Source organism: Cyprinus carpio, chromosome B4, assembly GCF_018340385.1.
Source record: "Cyprinus carpio isolate SPL01 chromosome B4, ASM1834038v1, whole genome shotgun sequence".
Taxonomy (NCBI): Eukaryota; Metazoa; Chordata; class Actinopteri; order Cypriniformes; family Cyprinidae; genus Cyprinus; species Cyprinus carpio.
Window position 1 is genome coordinate 15,440,262 of NC_056600.1, and position 22,828 is coordinate 15,463,089.

Here is a 22,828-nt window from a genome sequence, read left to right on the forward strand (position 1 = left end):
CATGTTTGGCTGTGATAAGTCGCTCGGCTCTGGACCTGTGATTGACTGAGGCTGTGTTTACCTGAAAGCCTGCCCTCATCAGCAGCGGTAGACGACAACACAACACAAACATGAACATCTGCTGGGCTACAGGCCACCTCGGAGATCCTGCTCTGTTAGGACACAAATATGCAGTCTACTAAAGGTTGGGTTAATCATTTAGTTGCTTTTTGTTCACGTTTAACTGGCTTTTATTTGTCAGTGGATTTCCACTTTATACTGACACCTGTTGGCCTGGATGCATGAAGTTGTTTACTTCACAACAGTTTTTATCTCACACTATACACATTAATAAAGCATTCTTTTAATATATAACATTTTGGATTCAATCTTAGTGATTTTTGTGCATTGTTGGTGGTTGCATGGCTTGCTGTTCTTTCACACTTTTTATCTCTACAGTTGCTGTGAGTTGCACAATTCTTTATGCTTGTATGACATCTCAAAGCACTAGGTAAAATATATGTTATTGTACTATTTGTTAGTAAAACAGTCAATTGTATGAGACAACTGGTCATGTGATTGCATCTTTGGTTGCAGTTTGGTCTAGATAACTGATATGACATCTCATCTTTTATCCATCACTTTGAAATTCCTTAAAAGTACTGTTTATGTCATTAGAAGCAAAACCTTTCTATAATTAGCAAACAATTACTAAGAGAAACTGTTAAGTTATAAGAAACTGTTTTCAGGGTCAAGAGTAAAGTTGTAAGATGCAAATCTGAATATAACAAAGACAAGCTGATCAAAGATAAACGTTTAATGCCAAAGCTATCTAAACAAAGCATCTAAAATTAGATTCGGGATCCTTTTCCCATCACTGTCGTCCTGCTTCTATTTTAATACCAAACAAAGAGTCTATCACAGTTTATTCACTCGATCAGACGGGCCATGAAAACGCACCACTGTCCCCCACAGACAGCGCCAAAGAAACATCATTATTCCAGTTGTCATAATCAACTTGCTTTTTTGCATGACAGATGTGCAGTAGGCCTGAGGGGGCGGTGCTACATTTTTGACAGCAATTTACAGGCTTTGCTCGGATGCGTTTGTTCACTCAGGTGCGGCAGGTGCGTGCGCGGGGAGCAGGCTTATCGCGAGCCGCGCTGTTGCTATGGGTCGGCAGCTCCGTTGCCACGGCGCCAACAGGCGAAGGCTGGAGGCCCTGGATGGAGGGGGATCTTGTGAAGGGAAGAGAGTAAGGCTCCGCGCTCTTCGCAAGCGCGCAACCTGTGGAGACTGCTGCGCCACACCAGCTGTCTGATAAGAAGGGAAATTCAACAGATGCACTTTAGAATGAGGGGGCATCACTTGACGGTGCTTCATTTCACCATTTGAGATGCTCTCAACAGAATAATCACAGTGAAATGATGCGCTGATGACAGCACCCCTGAGTTCATTTCAGCTACTGGACTGTGATCAATGCAGTCTGGCCGCAAAGAAAGATTTAAATGTCATTTGAAGTCTGAAGCAGCTGACAGGATAATCGATTGGCATCTGTGCGCGCGTCTCTGACCACATGATCTATATGCATGATCAGGCCGTGGCGAGCCATCCAACAAGTTCATCAACTACATAAACGCATTTCCCTCCAAAATAATAATAAAATAGCTGTCGGGCGTGTGTGGTTGTATTGCATGACATTTGTTGATCGTCCTCCAATGGATATATGAGTGCGCATAGTGTGTGTGAAAATGGAAGGGTTCGGTTTTGGGTACACCCCCGCGTCATGCCCATGATAATGCCAACACACTCATCATACACCCCCCAAAACATCCATATGGAACACACACACACACACACACACACACATAGTTGGCAAACAGAGGGAAGACAAATAGAGAAATTACCTTGATGGTTTTCAAGGGTGTCCTCCGGTATGTACATGTTTTTGCTTTCATTTACCATATATGTGGTCCAGCTTTATCCGAAGGTGAATGAGGAAAAGGTTGTAAAAAAGGAGGGGGTAGGAAAAAACAACCCAAGGGAAAGAAGTGAAAGAAAAAAGGGGGAAGAAAAAATGGAAAACGCAAAGCGTAAGATATTCCTTGTCTTGCGGCTTAGTTAATATTACCTGATCCCCATTATGGAGCTAAAGATCAGGAAAGGATAATCGCAGGAACCACCTAAGAAAACGAACCAGTGCATCTTTGGAACATCCGGGCCCTACCTAAGAAACATGATACCAGCGCCGCTTGCTGATAATCGATAATCAAATCGGCGCGATTCGCTCGAAACGGTTCGAAAAGGATGCTGCAAGAGCCAGGAGAAGCGCAGGAAAAGCGGGCGTAGGTTTCAGAGACCGTTTCAGAAAGCGCAGCAAAAGGTAAAAGGTGTATATTCCAGATCTCACGGGCTTCAATCTTCACATGTGATCGATTCCATCTGAGATGTTCCACAACAGGCGTAGTTTGCGTCGCGCCTCGTTTAGGAAATAGAGTGCAGAATCGGCCGCGTCCAGTCCATATTGGAGAGAAAGGGGAGTAGTCAGTCTGTGGCCCTGCGGAGAGAGAGCGCACACCCCCCAGCCTCTCTGCAATGATCTGACGACCAAACCCCCTCCCCTGTAGACTCCCTGACTGCTTCCAGATGTGACTGCGCTAGAAAGGAGAATAAATCCTCCACGCTTTTCCACACGGGCTGTATCTCTTGAGGGGGAGAGAGCAAACTTGGGACTCAACTCCAATACAGTGAAGCGTAGCCAGACTAAGAACCGTTTCGAGTTCTTTTACAGTCCGGAATCATGTCAGAAGATGATCTGTACCACAACCAACCTGCCGTAAATACGCTCACAGTCACGGCTCCATGCACCATGTTTAGACATTATCCACTTCCTGCTGCCTGCCGGGATGCCACTTCTGGGGAGAATGTTGAGTTACCCAGCAGCAGGTGTCGGGGCTGATTTTTCCCTTCAGCTGAGGTTTAACCGGCCTGATCTTCCCATGGCTGAGGACTGGTGGGCTCTGATAAAGGGGACGATGGGGCCTGGGAATTTCTGCAAGATGACTGAGAATCTTTCATCAGTACGGCCTAGTACGAATTTAGCAGGCCCTTCCCTGGTCCCTCCCTCCAGCCATGAGAAAACTTCACATGTCCCAAGAGACATCCCCTGCCCCCAGACTATCATTTCTCACTCTCTGCGCGTCAGAATTGCAGATTCTGAATTTTCAATCAGTCGGAAGAATCATGAAGCATGTAGCAGGAAAGTTCACCCTCTGGATGAATGAAAAACAAGCTCTCCCAGTGCATGGACGTTCAACCTACGGCCAAGTTCTTTGATAGAATTTGGCTTTGAACGAAAGTTCATGACAGAGGTCAGCGGTTTCCCTTCAGCATCCTCAAATAATTGATTAACTTTGGTGTGTTTATACAAAGCACTGAGGAAGTGTTCACAAAGTGTTTTTCAGTGCCACCCTACAATCATAAGCTTCAGAAGGAAAACTGGTTAATGCATGGCATCAAAGATAAAGTTCCTCCCAGCTTCCACACCCACATGTCAAATGTCAAGACGAATCATGTCTCTGTCTGCACACTGAGTGTGATATACAGCAGTGGCAGTGCTCTACAGCCACAGGCTGTATGACTCTTTTACTAACACTATAATTAACCAATTAACTAAACTTAACTGAGGCTACACATCCTCTTCCCTTCTGCACTGACTCTTACCCTATTTATCTCCATGTAATGGGAAAGGGTTTAGGTCTAAGGTAAATGCTAAAATATGAAGGGTACCAACTTTTTTTGGCAATATTTATCATCCCGGGTGAAACGTACAAGTTTGTACATAAAAAGATAAATTTTAGCAATATCATAAAAACTGCATGGGGCTGCTGTGCTCTGTGGAATAGGTCTGAAATCCTGCCGAGAACGATGACAGATCACGAGTAATTGTATAGTGATGCCCTCTAGTGGTAAACGAGTAAATGTCGTCGAGTAAATTATGCTTTAGAAGGTGCATTTTATAATACGCCAGTCACTCTAAAAGCAACCCTGGTGTCTTGCTCAAGGGCACAATAGCATTCAGTTTCTACGTTTTTCCTGTTGCAACCTTCATGTAAAGTCCCTAGCTGAAACCTCTTTTTAGGGTACACAAATTTATTGTTAATGCTAATGTTGTATTGGCATGACAGTTGTCATGTGCAAAGGCATGAATTCGGCTACTAATACAATTTTAAAGTGAGATATGATTATTTTAATAAGTCCAAAGGGGGATAAATAGAGACAATATAAATAATTGATTATATGGTTTTGCTATTAATTTCTATTGGAATAGAACAAGGGATGGGGGGGATCCTAAGTGCACCTTTAAATAACAGTAACATAGGGAGGTTTTCCTCTGGACTGCGAATTGTAGCCTGTGTGTTTTAGAAGGAACACACAAACAAACTAAACAATTACAAAAATGTCATGCCTACCAGAGGATGAATAGTGCAGGAATGCGAGAATTAAATCCTCAAGGGCTCCCCTGGGTGCTCAAACTCTGCAGCGTCAGCTCACTTCATCAGTATCAATGACCAAGATGTAAAAATTAAAGGTCTGGTGGGTCTCAGGTGAGCTCAAGCCATGCTGCTGCAGGGGGCGGGGCCTCAGGCTCATCGGTTAGTCTCAGCTCATACTCCTCGATTACTTTTCCTGTGTGCGCGCGAGCTCAGCGATCAGCTCGTGCTGTCTTCTTGTCAGCGCAAACATGGCGAGAGCGGTAGCCGATCAGGAGTTAGATAAGTGAAATAAAGCGATATATTCGTGTTATGTTAGTTTGTAGATGATTGAAAACATATAGCAGGAAACCGGAACGTGAACTAAAGTGTTTCAGTCCTGTTTTTCAGAGTTAAATCTCGTTTTAAAGGAGTTTTAGGATTTGTGCGGTATTTTAAGTGCAGGTAAGTTTCACTCTTGTCCGATCTATAACAGGGCAGCAGCAGCTCACCAAGGCCTCAGTTATTTTGCTTATAAACTTGTGGAGGTATGAATTATTAAATTATTAATGGCAAGCATCAGTGTTACTATTGTTCATACACGGTTGGGGATTTGAACAAACCGCTATCCCGCACTAACGTGACCAAACTTCTGTAGTAAACCGTCCCGCAGAAGAGTTTGTACTACAGACATGAATGATGCCTCAGATCGAGGCGCGCTATTATTGTACTAGACATCGATTTTACGATGATGAAGAGAGAACCAAACCAAATCTAGAGGACATAATAAAATACAGACTTGCGGTTGGGCAAAGCAGTAATAACAACTTGCATAGGAACACTGTCAAGTACACATGCAAGACTAATTTATTTCATTTATTTAACTGTATCAACATTAATTCCTGATGTATTTATATTTCAATTAAATTAATTTCACAGCTCTGATTTATTTAATAAACGTAAACGGACTTACCTTTATAAAATATTTAAAAATGTGTGCATGCTTTGTTTTTTTTTTAAAGGATAGTTCACTCAAAAATAAAAATTCTGTCATTAATTACTCACCCTCATGTCGTTCACAACCCCTAAGAACTTCGTTCATCTTCAGAACACAAATTAAGATATTTTTGATGAAATCCAAGAGCTTTCTGATCCAGACAGCAAAGCAACTGACACATTCAAGGCCCAGAGAGGTAGTAAGGACATTGTTAAAATATGTTACGAAGCTACAAGAATTTTTTTGTGTGTGCAAAGAAAACAAAAATAATGATTTTATTCAACTATTTCTTCTCTTTCTTGTTAGTTTTCGACGTGCATTCACGAGAGCACCACGACGCATGCGTGTGCATTCTTCTGCTTGCTTGTAAACAAGGAGCAACGCATGCATTGTGTGAAGCTTTTGTTTTTACTTTTTTTGTGGGGTGAAGGTTTGTTCTACTTTTACAACTTAATATCTAAATTTTATGTCTTCATTTAAAGTATTGAGACACAACCAGTCCAGTGGAGATCTTACAATTATCAAAACAATAAAACGTGCAGTATTAAGTAAAATATATTTAAACTTATTTCAGAAAAAGTTTTTTGTGGAGTAGGTAAAATATCTCTAATAGTCTGTGATGATACTGATGCATGTAAACAATTGCTGATCAGCCTTACAGTTTCAATTTTTAGTAAACCATAATCTCGGGCATCTGAATGGTTTTATTTAAAGATCATATTTTATTTACAGAACAGGACTGGAGTCATGACTGCAAGCACAGGTGGCGGCGGGAGCTGTTTATCCATGAGTCTGTCTGCCCTAAAGAGACTCGACCCCTACATCAGCAGCATCACAGACCTGGCCAGCCAAGTAGCACTTTACACCTTCAACAACACCACTAATGAATGGGTAAACCATGATATCAACAAAATTTATTACAGTTAATGGATAGGTAGATGATTGATTATTCTAAAATTATTTAGACTTTTTTTTTAAATAGTAGTTTATTTTTATTTTAAGTTAAATTTAAATATATAAATGCATTTGTGTTCTCTAGGAAAAGACAGATGTGGAGGGAACTCTGTTTGTCTATAACAGGTTTGTATGTTTTCTGATGTCTTCAACAGTGAAGCAACACACGCGTATGTCCTGAATCAGAACCCTAGAGATCTAACTCTCTTCTAAAGGTTAAAAAAAAAAATTTGCATGCGTGATATTCCTCAGCCTTCTGATATAACACTGACTGTACACTTGACTGCACTAACACTGCAAAACACCTACTCACAGTTGTGTAGGTCCATCAGATTCATAAGCTTTAGTTTCCCACTCGTGTTGTGAGTTCTAATGTCAGTTTTCTGTGCATCAGGTTTGCCTCCCCCAGGCACGGCTTCACCATCCTGAATCGTTTGAGCATGGACAACCTGACCGAACCCATCACTAAAGACTTAGATTTCCAGCTGCAGCATCCATTTCTCCTGTACAGGAATGCTCGCTGTAAGTCACTCTATTTGTGAAAAACATCTCAAATGCATCAAAGTAAAGAGCTCGTACAGCTGTATAATACACATAGCTAAAAGTATGCAGATTTGATTACTTGTTCAAGTGTTTTTCATAAAAGAATCCTTACATAATGTGACAAGATGAAAGTATCTGTGTTAGGAACAATAATGTTATAACAGACAGGGTTAAAAACCTCAATGTACATTGTACATTTATACATTTTGCAGATGCTTCTATGGAAAGTGACTTACATTGCATTCTTTTGACCAATTCATGCATTCCCTGTGAATCGAACCTATGGCCTAGGTGTTGCTAGCATCATGCTCTAATGCTTGAGCTACAGGAATGCTCACATGAGGATTTTGGGAGATGAACTCATCTAGTATTACTCTTTGTTTGGGGAAATTAAAAAATCTGATGTTCAGCCAACAAAGGCCCAGATGTACTTCATTTTCCATGTTTCCCTCGATCTCATGCTTAGTTGAACAAACAAGCCTTTGAAAGTAAATTTCACTGACCATGAGTGCAAATAGATGCACGTGGATCTTTCTTTCGAAGGGTTCAGATCACACACACAGCTGCACAGACACAAAAATTGGACTGGATATGGATGGTGCATGATTGCCAAATGTTTTGGACCCCATTTGGGTGTGTATTTGGCATGCCGTGTTAAACGGATTGCTTATAACAGATGTTAATACCAGGTGTAAACAGCACAGGCAGTACAGGGTAAGCATCCATCCAAAAAAGTGAAGAACTTCATAGCAGTAAAAGTGTGTCTGAATTGAGAGAGCTGTCAGACTGGCGTCTGTGTGTGGTGTAGTGTGAGATCAGACATCCCTGGCAGGCGTGCCCGCATGAGAGGCCCCAGAGCCACAGTGCCTTATATGGTGCAGAGAAGTATGTGTTTCTCTTCCAGTTTCCTGCCAGCATCACAGACCCGACCAGCCAATACTGATTAGATAACAAGCCTCTCTCACACACAACACACATGGACAGGCTTCCAAGGAATTCGTGATAAAGAGACCTGCAAATAGAGTGCATGCGGAAAAGCCTTAAGTACTTCAGGCTGATTGAATGAATCATTGTAGATCTTAATGTTTCAGCCAGTCCAAAAACTGATTTTTTTGAGCATTGCAGTGACAGTGAAAATCTGTGCTACTGCTAACTGACTGATGGGAAAATCTATCCTGGGTGCTTCCAAATGTAGGTTGAGAGTTTACTGGCCAACTATTCCACTGATTTATGTGCCACAGAGTGGATTTTTATTTTCCGATCAAACTCGCCACCACCTCAATTGTAGAATGTTGTGAGTGGTAGCCATAGAACTGCTCTGTGGCTGAAAAATGTTCTAAGTGATTGTTAGTGTGTTGTTCCTCACTCTGGGGTGTTCTAGGGAACTTGGTTACTATGGTGGCCCAGTAGTGTACAACACAATGAAATTAGCACAATACAACAGAAACAAGCCACAAGACAACAAAAATAGCACAACACAACAGAATTAGTCCTATGTGCTGTGTTCGGAGACTACTGGGCCACCATAGTTTACAGTCAAAAGAGCCCACCAAGTCTCAATTATATAGAATTCTAAAGGTATGATGTTATGTTGTAGGCCAACCAATAATTTAGCATTACACTGGTTCCCTTAAAAAAGCCAATTGGATTTTTCCATTGACTCTTAGATTATTGCAGATAAAAAATAACCACTGTGAGCAATAAATGCTTATGATTCTTATCAAGTAGAAGAAGAAGAACATTATCAAGATAATCTTCACAGATGAACACAACATTCATGAATTTTGAAATCTAAATACAATCCTTAGAAGAAGAAGAAAAAAAAAACTAAATTTAGGCTATAAACTAACTACACCATGGTGGCATGATTTCAAAGTCACTGACATTATGCTTCTGACAGCTCTTTTCAATCTTAGAGTTTGAGGCAGAATAGTTTGCAAGATAGTGAGTATAATCACAGTGTGAAGTTGTAAAAAGTGGACTAGTAAGCAGATAAGATTTACTGTTTTTGATATATCGATACAGGGTGTAATGTCCCCATCAGCTTTTATTTTCAGGAAACTTAAAAGCTTAAATCACAAGTAGAGGATTACTTCTATACTTGCTATAGAATACAATGCAAAAACACGCTTGAGACCTTATTTTAGGCATTTGACCAAATCCCATTAAAAATACCCACTGATATTGGGGAAGTGCGTTGCCAGGTTTTAGACTCATTCCTGCAGGACTTTATTCTGGTTTCTATATATGGCCCTGTCCCTGGTTTCAATGTCATCTAAGGAAATACTTTCCTGTGTTATATTATCCACCAGATGAAAACTAAATCTGGCGACTTATAGTACAGCTCTCCTCAATAGACCACACGATTTGAGGTACTGTCCATGTCTGTAGCACAAATTCTTTTTTGAGTTATTTTAATAGTTGAATACTTAGAGCAATAAAAATGCCTTTACAAACATTATTAATAAGGTTTCAGACAATGGGAAGTAAGACCTACCTGTCCATCTTAAACACATCGCTCTTCGTAATGTGCAGAGAGGTGCTGGATTCCGTCAGCTCCTCAATCTAAACAAAACACAGTGTTGTGATTGTGATTTGTACTGTGTAGCTGGAGACTTTCAGCAGGACTCTCGCGTATACAAAGCTCTTACCTCCTGGCCGCACGAACGTGTAGTCCAGCTCTCTCTCCGACACCAGCTTCCCTTTGAACCGCACCTCCACATCCTCCTCCAGTCGCTCGTGCTTCAGCCTGCGCCGACTGAACAGCCCCCGCAGCATCTTTTTTCTCTTACTGAGATTTGAATCCTCTGCCGATTGAAGCTTTGGTCTGTTTGAAGTCGGTCAGAAGTTCACCGTCTCTTCACTGCGTGTATGGATTCCACTCCATTCAGTAAAACATGCAGCGAATGCTTTGCACTCTACACGAGCGAGGGTGTGTGGTTCGGGTCTCTGTTTTTCTTTTCTCTTTGTTGTGTTTTGCTAAGTTCAACTTCAAGAGCGCTCGCAGTGTCCTCTCATCCCTCTCTATCCTTGTTCTCCTCCCCCTGCTCGCTCTCTCTTACTCTCAGAGTTGGGATCCTCGGTTCCCAGGCAGTATTTTGTTTGGGGTTTTTTCCCTAGGCGCTGACCCACATGGTGCTCTCTGCTCTGAGATTGAACAGTTGTGGATATAGAGCACCAACCCCTCTCTCTCTCTCTCTCACCTCTCTCTCTCTCTCTCTCTCTCTCTCTTTCGTTTACTTGCCCTTGGTTTTTATCTCTCTGCTACTTCTGGAGGTGAATGGAACAGGTCCTGATTCAGCTGTCAGCACCAGGTTCTAAGTTTAGTTCATGAGGAACCACAGTCTGAACTTATCACTGAAATCGCTATTAATTGTTCCTAATACGGTTGCTTCTAAAATGAGCAGTGACTGTTGCCACAAGCATCTGAAGACTTGGTCTTTAAAGATGTTTTGGTGTCCTGGAACAGCAGTTGGCTCCAGTTCTGCTTGGGCATTTGGCAGTTTGGACTCTCTGGGAAAGGAATTTTGGCTTGAGTGGACTGTGTGTATGTATATATGATGGCACTGTAAGTACTTGTATGCTGTCAGTTTCGGTGGTCCTTTTCCACTGCTAATTCTGATGCTGTGTTAAGCTGCATGTCGCCAGGGGCTGGCAATGAGGTAGCTAGTGGGCGTTCTCACGTTGACAGCGAATCAGTTCTCTTGCCGCTAAATTCAACCATTTTGGAGGCAAAAGACTAAATATAAATATAAATTGAATCTGTAAATAAAAACATGAATGATGACAGCAAGGATCAGCCTCTCCTCCATCTTTCCATCACTGCTGAGCTAAGAGGAGAACGATCACATGAGCTCTGTCTTCTTTTCTATTGGCTCCTGAAAGTCACTCTTCATTTGCATTAAGGATACTGAACTTTGTCGCATCACTGGATACGCCCCATCCATAGCCAACATCCGCTGACGCTCGTGTCGCCGGAAAAAATCGCCAGCTCTCCATTGAAATTAATGGGATCGTGTCGCTTTGTCGTTGCGTGTTGTAGTGTGAACAGGGCTTTATAGGACTGGGCGATGTGGACTACAATCAAAACGTCTTTGTGTGTAAAACCGCTAAACACAGCACTCAGGAATGGTTTTTAAAAAATAAAGCACAGCGCAGAATACCTACTCCAACGTGTTGCCATCAAATACACAAAGTTGACATGCCAACGCTGCTACTGTAAAACAAAAGTTTGCAACTCTTGCCCCGCCTCCGGGGGTCTTCTGATTGGTCCACTGTTTTGGAACTGGGGGGATTGATGAGCAGCACTGCGTGTAAAAGTTTCTTTTAGCGTGCCACACACCTGCGAGACACTGCAAAAGACAAATGCGCAATACACGTCCGTACAGACTCACAGACGGGGGTACACGCCGGTAGTATGTTTTTAAGGGTAAAGTAGGATTAAAAAAACGAAATGACCGACATGGGGAAAATGGGTCGGTTAGGGGTTCTGAATCTTGGTTTCGATTTCTTTTCAATTAATCATCCAGCCCTACTGTGTTATGATCTTCATTGGTTTTGATTGAATCTCTGATTAATATTAATGTGTACTGTATATAGTTTTTTGGCAGTGTCCATCTTATGGCATCTGGTTCTACGATAAAAAGACTGTCAGCGTAATAGCGAAGCTCATGAAGAAGTAAGGTTTTTTCTCCTTCTATCTGCAAACTCACACAACTTTTAATTCTGGTTCTGATTCTAATTTAATTTAATGATTCCATTTCCTTACATTCCCTTGATGTGGTTTCTTCTCTAGTACTTCTATGAGGAGGCAAAACATATTTAACACATTTTAATGTTTTTTTCTTTTTTTCTCTTAAATGTGATTAATTAAAAATTGCACAATAAATTTGAGATTGATTCATTACAAGAGTCTATTCGTAAGATTTATTCATTCCCAAATCAGACTACACTGGTCATGCTGCAACCAATGAGAACAATGCAATAGAAAAATGTTGCCTTTTGTGTGACTTAGCTTAGAGGTGTCCAATCCCAGGTGCAGCTGCAGAGTTTAGCTACAGCACACATGCCTAGAAGTTTCTAGTTATCTAGTATACGATCCAGCCTGGTTCAAGTGTCTTAATTAGGGCAGGAGGATGGAAAGTGGCTCTCCAGGAACAGATTGGACACCCCTGATTAGCACCCCCTTTTTATCTCATCACACATGAGTTCCAACATCAACCTTTACAATTTGTCTTTATTTTCTTCTTATTGAGGAAGAGGAAACACTCTGAGTGTTTTATTACTTTGTTCCATATGGCAGATATTCAAAAGTAGTTAAAAAAACCCACATGCCACTACAATCTTTTGGTTTCTGTTTAGAAAAAACAAAAAAAAACCAATCCAATCCCAGACCTTACCACAAAAAAAAAACACAAACACACTCACTCTTTACTCTATGCTTGTCAGTTTGGCAGGGCAGGAACAGCAGTTACAGCCGCAAATGGAAATTGGTTCCGTCTCTCCGCGATCTGCAGAGCAGGGTGTGGATATAATGCAGATGCTCACTAAAGCACGAGATGACTATGACAAGGTAACATACATGTCTTAATGTTCTTGTTTTTGTCTTGCACAAGAGTTAAGGTACTTTATATACACTAGATGTCACCAGTGCACAGTGCATTTCTCCTACTTGTGTTTTCTTCCTTTCTTTTAGGGAAAACTCAGTGAGCCAAAAGAAATTGGCAGTGGTGGTGTCATCTATGGAAACCCCCATCTCTGAATCAAAACCCATTCCCCTCAACCTCAGCACAGGACCCACACATTCAGGGACAAACAGCAGCAGGTGTGAATACTCTGCATGTTTGTGACAGAAGCAGACATAACATATATGTTAATATTTAAATATAAAAAAGAAACTTTCACTCTTTATCAGGATACAGAGCTGGACACAAAGCACCTCTCGGTTGTCACTTTATTCGGTGCTCAGTCAAAACCAAGAATCCATCTCGCCACAAACCACCTCCAACTGTCAGTAGGGTGGGTCCACCGCGGTCCGGGGTGGCCCGTTCGCTGTCATATGATGACCCTTCTCCCCCGCAGGTGGTGCTGTGGTGTCCAACACCCCCATGCAGCACTGCCCAGCCATCCACAAGCTCATGTCTGGTTCACTGCTGCAGCCTCTGTCTGAATCCCCAGAGAGCCCGCCTGTGTGAAAACGGGGCAGTCCAGAACCAGCCTGACCCAATACAAAAACTGTAATGAACCCTCTTCCTGTGGCAGGGACTCCAGGGATGCCTTCCTTACTGTTAAATCAGGGAGAAAGTGGGGTGGGGCCCCAACTCACCCTAGGCTAAAGCTCAGGGCTGGTCCTGCTCAGCCACTTGCTCTAGTCCCAAAATAAAGCACCCCGTGCTGGAGTGGAAGGGAATGTTGGTATGCCACATGAGCTTCTGCAGAGGCTCACATTGGTGCTGCAGCAGGAGCAGAGCTCCACCCTCATCAGGAGCTTCTACAGCCCAGATGACACCAGCAGCTCCAGTCTCAGCAAAAACTAATTCTACACAGGTTTAAAATAAATCTTTTCTTAGTTATTCTGATCTGTTGCCTTTATATTCCTCTCAGATAAGTGGCAAGTCATCCTACAGCTGTATGTATAACCTGTGATTGAATGTGTGGTGTGCAGGTGAGCTACACCTCAGCGTCTATCCCAGCGCACTGTAGCCCCCACCCTGCTTCTGTCACCCAGTGTGTTCACCCCAGACTAAAAACACAAGAGCGAACCAGAACCCAGTTGAAATCAGAGCACTTAGCAAGATCAGGCTACAGGCCACACGGCTCACCTCACTTCAAGGTCAGAACCAAACACATGTACGTCTGTATTATTTCAACTATTGATTATTTTAATTTAGATATGCAACCAATATTTTGACAAATAAATTTTTGTTGGCACATAAAACACCATTTTAGGTCTTTCAACCAAAAGAGGAAAACAGACAAGAAGAACGATTATGTTTTCAACACATAATATAATTTAATTAAATGTACTAGACACACACAACACACACGACACACAAACTATTGTTCAAAGTTGGGGGTTGGTAAGATGTGTTTTTGAAAAAAGTATCTATTTCTACCAATGGCTGCATTTAGTCAATAAAACCTATAGTTGGAAATAGTAATCCGTAAAATATGATTGCAATTGTAAATAAACGTTTTTCCAGTTTCCAAATGTAATCGTGTTCCTGTGACGGCACAACAAAAGCAGGAATTATCACTCTAGTCTTCAAGTCAGCACATGAGCCGGACAGAAAATGTTCACTAATATGAGGATTTGGTGCCTAAGAAGAAAAACAATCCCTTAGTATCAATGTTGAAAACATTCGTTTTTTCAGGATTCGTGTGATGACTGAATAGTTCAAAAGTTAGTCTGTTGTTAGCGAAAGAAATACTTTTAGAAATTATTTATAAATGTCTTATTGATAGATTATTGATGGAAAAATATTAATTTCGTCTATATATAACTATAATGATATATTATATAATATCATCTTATATTATATACAAATATATATAGATCATAATATATATAAAAGCCTTTGACCATAAGCTTTGAATGATAGTGTATAATATATATTAGTTATAATATATTATAGTTTGACTGTGTACCTCTAATGGGTTGTATCTTTGTTCTTTAGATTCCAGAATGATGCCTCATTCCTGGGCACACATCTATCGAAGCATAATGTTTCCCGTCTCGCTGCCAGGACTCCAGCTCAAAAACCTTTCTGAAGCAAGTTTACACGTACAGGCACGCTGTCAGGCTCATGAACCCATATTGGCATTCCCATCTCCGGACTAGCCCTACTATTCTGAATGTAGCAATCCAAGAAGCTGAGGCACCTCAGCGCCAGATTCACAACGGGGAAAAACCAGTTTGATTGAAATTGTAATGTCTTCATACTGTAAATTGAAAGCTATAAATCTCATATCAGTTGTGAAATTGGCCACTTGTACCAACCAAGGGGCAATCCTTAAGTATTTTAGAATTTTTGCACTGAAAAAGAGAATTTTATGGATTACGACGTTATCCTTAGTAACCAACAGGGCAAGGAAGTGTGCTGTATGTCTAAAATCTGAGTGGAAGACATTCTTCTTTTTGTGAAGGATTTTTTCTTGACACATCACAAACATACCCACAAAAGCAAAGATAGAAAAAAACAGGGACCCTAGCCTCATTATTAAGAATAGAAATACAAATGATAAATGACTCGATATGGGCCAAAAATGTCATGTCTAGTCTCAGCAGACCACTAGGCAGAAACTGCCCTCATACACTTTTACAAGCCAGCAGAAATCGTTTACTACTTTTAGTCACAACTTGGTAAAAATGAAAAATGATTCGTTGATTTAAAATATACAAACACACAAAGTGTATATCTATGTCCTTTTCTATTTTTCTGATGGTTCTGTTCTTATGACCAACATGATGGAATGATTTTCGGTTCCATTTTTTTTTTTTTTTAAGAAAAAAAAAAAAGACAATGTCATCAGTATTTTCCCAGATAGCCTGTCAAAAATCTGAATACAGGCTGACCAGTGTACTTTTCTTTTATTTGCTTTTCTTATTAAAATACACCCAACACAACAAACAGTTGGATGTTCTTGGATTTTTTTTTTTAGGTTTGATACTAGATGTACGAAATTACAGAAAACAATTAAGCATGCTACACGTAATCTGTTTATTGTTGAAAGCATCTGGATTGAGTAAGGTGTTCAGAGAATACGCCTTTAAAAAGTTGGGAGTCAGGTTGTACTTTACGTTTTGTTATTTTTTAAGCAAAGGAAATTACTTTTATTAATTCAAAGCTTGCAGTATAATTGCCATCAAAAACAACAATAACGAAATTCTAAAAAATGTTTTAAAAATAGTGAACTTTTCAAATAAAGTCTGTTGTTTTTGAACTCTGCTTGTCATCAAATGGTACTGGAAGAAAAAGTCTCCCAAAAAAAAAAAAATATTTAAGCAGCTTAACTTAATTTATAAAAAAAAAATATAAGCAGCGTTAAACTGTACTAATATCTGACAAAATCGTTTTTACTGTATTTTTGTTTCAATTTATACAAATTAATGATATGTCAGAGACTTTCAGAAAATTAAAAAAAACAACTCTTACCAACCTCAAACTTTTTTAACGTATAGTGTTATCGGATGACGATGATTTTCTAACAAGAAGGAGCACATTGGCCTTTAGTATGAGGTTGATTAACTAAGGAGAAAAATCTATAGCAGTTTGCAATAGAGAGTGGCAACTCTTTTCGAGTTTTGGACCGCATATACATATCAAACTAGCCAATGATCACGTGCTTATTAATATACGGTCTTGTACAATTCTCGTTGTTTTTTCTTTTTCCCTTTTTTTGTTTTTTTTGCTATATGTCAAAAAAAAAAAAATAACAAAAAAATTTGTCACACTTATAAGTATGTAATTGTGTTACATATATATTTAAATTCCAAGAGTTGTTACCTGACACTGACAAAATGACAACTCATTACCAACAAACTGAAATAAATCATTGTATTGTGACTGGCCAAATGCTGTGGGCGGAACCCTGATTAAGGAGCAGGTAGCCTGCAGGCATTTCAGTATCTCCCAGATTAATAAACTGATTGATTGTGGATTTTATGACGGAAGCGGCTTCGATCATAATGCATTAGCGCTGAATGAAATCCTAACATCAAGTCTCAAATTAAGAGCTTTAATCTAACAAGAGCATTGCAGCAGACGAGTGTGGTGCAGGAAATCGTGCACGTGTTTACAGTGTGTGTGGTGTGTGTGTAATGAAAGATGCTATATGCTACCCATTCAGTGTACTGTGTGTGCTGGGTTTGAGCTTTTTCCATGCTTACATTCACACATCACACATCACTGGCCACTATTAGAACCCAATGTGTTTGACGGGAACCAAGGGAGGAGGCACATGCATGTGTGTTCACGTCAAAGTTTTTGTTTGTACTCTGTTTGTCAGTAATTCGAGGATCTGGTTTATTGCCGCATTATGGTCGGACATCAGTAGAGTTTAGTTTGGTGACATTTAGATAATGGAAGTTCTTACGCATAAACTTCAATAACCACTAGTTACACAAACATAAAACACACAAAAATAATGTCTGGTATAAGACACAGTGTAGGTAATTTATTAAATAGAAAATGCTTGAACTAGCAGGTTTCTTTCTATGTGCAGGCTTTTAATCGGAAAATGTAAAAATTGTTTGTCAAGTAATTATTACATATTTAACCCTTAACGCGTATTTAACAAGAGTTGACACTGATTTTTGTTTTATTTAATGAATAACTCAATGATAGATTTGCTAAGAATTTTATCGATCAATATGATAAACAGTTCAAAAGAACAGTATTTTATAGGAACTCTTTGTGACCACTGCCACATTGTCTTTATTGACACTCCTGTGAGCATTTTAAAGCATCCTGTTTGAAAAAAAACGTATTAATTTACAATTCATAAATTTTATCACTTCCAATTTCAATTCTTTAAAAAGACATTCTCAAAAGAAATATTCTGCCATAAGATTAAAATCATCAGCTCCGGCAGATTAAAATGTCATCATTCATTGTCACAAGGACTGAAATCCTCAGCTCACAATTGCTAAGACCCACACACACAGGCCCCCATTGTGTATGTGTCTGGAGGATGGAAGCTGGTTATTTACACTAACTGGGCCGAGTGGGGAAACTCTTAGAGCATGACATCTGGACAGTGACACATACAATCTAGCGTGTATGTGTTGTAGGGAAAAGGATGTAGACCTGTTTACATAGTGCTTAAAATAAAGCAGGATGATGTAGTTACAGTTATGACAGTTCTTCAAATCATATGCGCATTATTACAGGCAATAAGATTGTGTACTGGACATATAATGAGTTGGTTTTTGAAAAAAAACGGTCTATTTTATTTAACAACAAAAAAAAGATAGTGTTAAACAAATGGTTAAAACAAAAGAGGGGGTTTTTTAAATGGAAGACAAAAATATGTGGGAACACTCTTCTACAGTAAATGTCAAATTCATTATGTGTAATTTCACGATGAATGGGATGAACCACAGTTGTGTGAAACGCTGTGCATACACTTAAAAATTTTTTTTAAAACACAAATGCTTTTATTTAGCAAGGAGGCATTAGGACTGTTCAAAAAATGACAGTCAAAGATTTATAATATTTCAAAAGATCGTTAAGAATCATCAAATTATCAAGCAGCACCACTGTTGACACATTGATAAATCGAGTATTAGGAACTATAGTCATTGACTGATCTGAAAATCAAACTTTGCCATCACGGAAATAAGTTAACTAAAATTTTAAAATATCTTCAAATATAGAAAACAGTTATTTTAAAATTGAACTCAATTCAAAATAAGGGTGTTTACTAATAAAAAACCAAAAAACCTGCCCCCCAAAATTTTGGATAGGTGTGCATCGCCCACAAAAATCAGGTTCTGGGACCAGTTGTTTAAATGAAATTAAGATGAGTAATATTAAGCCATCACTTGTGAACAGATTCCATCTTTGCAGAAGTGACATTCATACATTTTAAGTGTGCTTCAGTGTGCAAATAAAAACTCTGTGTTTTGACGAAAGTATGGCTAAGGTTCTGTTTCCACTCCTACCGCGTGAACCCTTTTCTCTTTCACTTTATCTCTCGAGTTACCAATTCATCTGCCACTCACCACCCATTACAAGTTCTATGTCTCTAATCTCTTTGTCTCTCTCCACCACGGTGGGATGTGAAGTGTAATCCTTGTGGATTATTATAGGGGGCTGAGAGGGCAAAACTTACTGCTTGCTGTTTCCCTCTCCTACCCGCTGCGTTGAACATAAAATGAGCGGTTGAAGAGGAGAAACACCGCAAAAGGACAGGTGGAAACTGCAAAAGTTGCCAGCTGACCAAGTCAGTTCCGCATCAAAGACATCATCGGCGGGACTCTCATATATAACACTCTGAGGAGGGACAGAGCCATGATGCAGAGAGAGAATGAAGAAAAGATGAGAGCACAAAGCATCAGTGGGCATGATCCAGGAATGGAGGAGAAGAGAGCCAGACGTTCATTATTACAGAAGAACATTTGGGAGGTTATCTGTGTCACCCCAAATAAAAACTTTTGAAGCTTCCGGACTGTACGTAGGGGATCAAATTTGATATCAAGACCAGGACTGGAATTACCACACACGGTCTGTTCTTCAGGATCCGTGGGTGAGCTGGAGAGCGTATCACGCTGCCTGTATTCTGCACGTGGCAGGGGATTGATGGGTAGGATGTGGGAGCATAACACTTGCTCTGGGTGCTGTTGTTCAAGTTGGGACCATGCCATAAATTCACACAAGCTTCAGATGAGGATATCACCTGAAAACGTGAGGTTCAGTTCATCTCTGCATGAGCTCCGCAACAAACCAATGAATACAAAAAATCTGTACAATGTAAGAGAGACCCTTTATTGCTAAGCTTCAACATAAAACATTTCACACTTGCACTCTACCCTCAGACATTTATAGATGAACCACTAATAGCATTCTTTGATTCCTTTGCGCAGAACTGCAGTAATTTCTCCACTAACTCTCACTTCCTCCTTACTGCTTGCAGGTCATGACTTGCACACCTCAATGGGAACCCCTTGTATAAAGCCAAAAAAGACTGTAAGCCGAAGCGTAACTCCACTCGGCAAACATTCACTCAAAATCCCAACACAAGCCTGTTTGACAGACTTATGTTCTCTTTGAGAGCTAATGGAGTTCCTGAAAGTCAAATATGGAAACACCAAACCCAAGCCTTAATAGCTTAAAACTCTTAAGCGGTACAGAAAATTGTGACCCTGTGTTTTCTTAACAAACCGGTTTCTCTCATCATGAATAATGACGGCAGCCTGAAATCTCCATTTGAGAGCACCACTGAATTAAAAGAAATTGCAGAATGGGGCTGCTGTCAAGAATCTCCTGCCATCAATGCGCCTTTGGCATTTATTTTTAGGTGTAATTGTGTTTTAGTCCATATTGCTAACATATAGTTACAATATATTGTTTTTGATTATTTTTGAAAGAAGTTTGTTTTTCTCATCAATGTTGCATTTTTTAAAAATCTAAATCTGGTAAAATTGTAACGGTGAAATATTATTACAATTAAAATAACTGTTTAAATATTGTTTTTATAAAATATTTAATATATTTTAAAATGTCATATACTTGTTAAACACAAATCTGAATCATCATCAGCCATTACTAGTCTTCAGTGTCACATGATCCTTCAGAAATCACTCTAATATGCTGATTTAGTGCTCAGGAACCATTTATTATCAATGTTGAATACAGCTTTTCAAATGTTTCTTGTGAAAACCATGTTTTCCCAGGATTCTCTCTGATGAATATATTAAGTTCAAAAGAACAGCATCTATTTGAAATAGAAATCTTTTTGTAACATTATAAATGTCTTTGCAGTCACAGTTTAATGCATCTCAGCTGAAAAGTATATTAATCTCTCATTTTCAAGGAATAAATAAATCTTACTAACCCTATATTGATGACTCATGCTGTAGTACAGATTTGTTGTCCAAGAACATTTTCTCTAGAATGAAAATGTCACTCCCCCAGACATTTAATTTCCTAAAATATCAGTTACTTGATTCTTCTTGTTTATACAGTAGATCTATCTTAAAAGTAATCTCATGCTCACATTCTGTTGGCTATGATATTGCTTAAATAAAATGTAAGGAAGATGTAATGCTAATGCTTTTTGTTTGTGTTCTAGACAGGGTTCAACAAGTGGCCGATGCCTTTGGAAAACAGCTTTTGGCCTTGTCAAAACAGATACTCAGGCGCTAACTCCCCCCCTGCAACTCTTACAGAGCATTGTGTCTATTGAAATCTGACTTTACCCCTCTTTCACGTTTTATCAATCGTACAAAAAAGCAATCAGGGATTATTTCTGATTATTGTCCTGATAATCTGCAGCTTTATCGTAAATCAACTATATCTTAGCAATGTGTCTAACTGCTGGTAAAAGTCAGATGCAGCTGAGTTAGTTATCTGGCATCTGTTTGAATTTACACAACACTCTAATTAACACATTACTTTTACGGTTACCAGACCCGGTGCCAGCCTACAAGCAGCCCATACTGCCTACCAGAGAGTCATATAGACCAGTTTTAATTCTGACCTGAATATGTAAGGCGTGCTTTTTCACCTTAAGGGCCTTTATTAGTGCAGCACACAAAAGCAGGATGTGCCTGAACAGTGAGGCAGGAAGAGGATTAACCTTCCCAGACTGCTGCAATTTCTTTTGTTCATCCTCCCCTCTATTCTTTCTCCTCTTTTTCCCCCTTTTGGGTTTTTGTGTCAATACCTAATCTAAGGCTCAGAATAAAGCCACTGTCCTCTTTAACAGTGTTTGTGTAGAGGTGGATTATCCTATGTCTGACCCTCCTAATGTTTCCTCCTGGCCTACGGGCCAAAGAGCAGGACTCATTGCTTTGGACACAGATTGAGGGTTCTGCTGTCATTGGCCTTTTGATACTGAAACATGATCTAGAGCTCTTGCCTGTGCTTTTGCGACTATCAGAGTGATTTGGCAGAGTGTATTTTCTGAATTCTGAATACAAACAAGCGGATGATAAAAGCTGTTGTCCTTCATTTCGACTTACACAAATGGAATGCTTGTTTTCTTGTTTGTGATGCCTGATGTCAAGTGACCTTAAGTTCATAGAAAGGTGCTTTTGCCATAATAAAATTCATATTATTATTATTATTTAAATCTGCCAAATTTCTGGTTGTTTAGGAGTAAATTATTATAGAATAACCATCTAGGATATAATGAACTATAATTAGCTTTATAGTAAAAACTAAAAAGGCTATGGCATGTTGTCCTTTTATTTTAATTAAAATATACAGTATATGTGTCTGTGTGTAGAAATATAAAGATGTAGAGCCCATCGTGAGATGCAGAAGTGGATGGTGGGTTTAAAGATGGTGAAGGAATGGTGCTGGAGAAAATGGAGAACTGATGGGCGAAGAAAGATGAATATCAGTCAAGGTCAGGATTTTAGTATTTCGTAACAGCTTAGTTTAAAATGATCAAAATCTTACTATCAAAATAGTTAGTGTTATGAATCATCGGCTCCACTGGATTACTTTTTTTGGTGTGTTTATATAGAGAATGGCAGAGCAGTTAGAAAGCTGCGATTTTTTTCGATGAATATAATGCAAAGTTATGGTGAGCTCTCTACCATTCTTCATCCCATCAATCTTATTATCTTTCAATTCTATATTCAAGGTGCGGTCTTCTATGCAGTTCGACTACTACAATTCCCTGATGCTTAACACATTGGACGAAGAGGGAACAGTGTGGAGCTGGGGGGTGAATTTCCTCTGGAGGAGAATGAACACTTCAACAAACTGCCCGTCCAGTACTCCAGCAAAGTGTCATAACAAGTGCCCACCATGTCTATAAAAAAGGTGAGACGCAGCAGGAAATGAAACGTCATTTTTCCCACATCCCTTATTAGAAAAAAGATCAAGGAAATCTCTCGTTCTGGCTCTCAGTATACTGATATTCTGAAATGGGGGGTTTAATTGTCAGTAAGCGCTCTGAATGAAGTATTTACCAGTAACTTTGAGAAAGACCCGTACTCTAAACCTGGCCGTACTTCGGCCGTTCAACAGGATTGTTCAGACTTTACTCCCGGTACTCCTCACACCAACAGCCTCGCATCGCTGACTTCAAAATGCACCATTGCTTGAACTACAACCCGCTATATTTATGAAAGCACAGTGATTTATTCTTATTAACCTCGGAGATAAAAAATGACAGTATTTGAACATGCATTCCTGCTTCATTCGCA

General features: G+C 39.7%; 1 protein-coding gene and 1 pseudogene across 1 annotated transcript in view; both read left to right on the plus strand.

The window, feature by feature from the left end:
- Nucleotides 1-22,828, plus strand: part of LOC109086423 (myelin-associated glycoprotein-like) — a 123,660-nt gene that overhangs the window by 74,899 nt on the left and 25,933 nt on the right. The gene's annotated exons all lie outside the window — the stretch shown is intronic.
- On the plus strand, nt 4,669-20,813 carry LOC109074640 (annotated as a pseudogene).